This window comes from Seriola lalandi, unplaced genomic scaffold (assembly GCF_002814215.2).
Source record: "Seriola lalandi dorsalis isolate HSWRI2012SDOR001 ecotype SW California unplaced genomic scaffold, Sedor1 jcf7180002055009, whole genome shotgun sequence".
Taxonomy (NCBI): Eukaryota; Metazoa; Chordata; class Actinopteri; order Carangiformes; family Carangidae; genus Seriola; species Seriola lalandi.
Window position 1 is genome coordinate 452,810 of NW_019525552.1, and position 599 is coordinate 453,408.

The window sequence follows — 599 nt, forward strand, 5'->3', positions numbered from 1 at the left end:
TTGGACTCTACTGAACTCTACTGGACTCTAATGAACTCTACTGGACTCTACTGAACTCTACTGGACTCTAATGAACTCTACTGAACTCTACTGGACTCTAATGAACTCTACTGGACTCTACTGGACTCTACTGGACTCTACTGAACTCTATTGGACTCTACTGAACTCTACTGGACTCTAATGAACTCTACTGAACTCTACTGGACTCTACTGAACTCTACTGGACTCTAATGAACTCTACTGAACTCTACTGGACTCTAATGAACTCTACTGGACTCTCTGGACTCTACTGGACTCTACTGGACTCTACTGAACTCTACTGAACTCTATTGAACTCTACTGGACTCTACTGAACTCTACTGGACTCTACTGAACTCTACTGGACTCTACTGAACTCTACTGGACTGTATCATGGCTGAATGTGTCCAGCAGAGAACGTTACGTCTTTATGAAATATTTGGGTCTAGAAACCTGGTTCCTTCTCTCAGAGCTAACTGCTAACATGCTAACAGTGTTGATTTATGTATAAATCAACAATGTTAGCATCTTAGTATGATGATCATGTGATTATGGTCATTATGACGAGCTGCTGACGTTTA